The following is a 487-nucleotide window of genomic DNA, read 5'->3' on the forward strand; positions in this document are numbered from 1 at the left end:
TAGTCTCGGGATCAGCAAGCGGTGGCAGCACGGAATTCTCTAAATCATCGCTAGAGGACTTCGACTTGGCTGTTAGTTCTGACCAGAAATCAATCTCTGTAATCTGTTAAAAAAAAGTACTCAGTCGTCAGTAAAAGTTTCTTATTGACATATTTTGGGATATATAGCCATGTGAAACAGACCTTAGCAGCATAATCATCGGTCAAAAATATGGATTTAGAATTCAAGTTGCAATGTGGCACTGGGGGGTTTAATTCATGCATGTATTGAAGACAATACATTGTACCCATAACGGTTCTCATCCTCGCAGGCCAGTCCAGATGATCAGCTTCTTCAACTGGATCATTGAAAAAGTTGTAGTTCGTGTTATTCAGTAATAAATCCAAAAACACCATCATGAATGATTAAAGTGAAACATAGCACTGCTAGAAAGTTTTAATTACCATGAAGATGCTCGAAAAGAGTTCCATTAGGAGCATACTCAAAG

The 487-nt window shown here is 38.4% G+C and overlaps 1 long non-coding RNA gene across 1 annotated transcript; it reads right to left on the reverse strand.

The window, feature by feature from the left end:
• Positions 1-487, reverse strand: LOC107059095 (uncharacterized). Its single transcript, XR_001472496.1, has 3 exons — positions 444-487; positions 183-337; positions 1-103 (listed from the first exon to the last, which is right to left on the reverse strand). It is a non-coding gene; the product is annotated as an uncharacterized lncRNA (long non-coding RNA).

The sequence above is a fragment of the Solanum tuberosum genome, unplaced genomic scaffold (assembly GCF_000226075.1).
Source record: "Solanum tuberosum cultivar DM 1-3 516 R44 unplaced genomic scaffold, SolTub_3.0 scf00814, whole genome shotgun sequence".
Taxonomy (NCBI): Eukaryota; Viridiplantae; Streptophyta; class Magnoliopsida; order Solanales; family Solanaceae; genus Solanum; species Solanum tuberosum.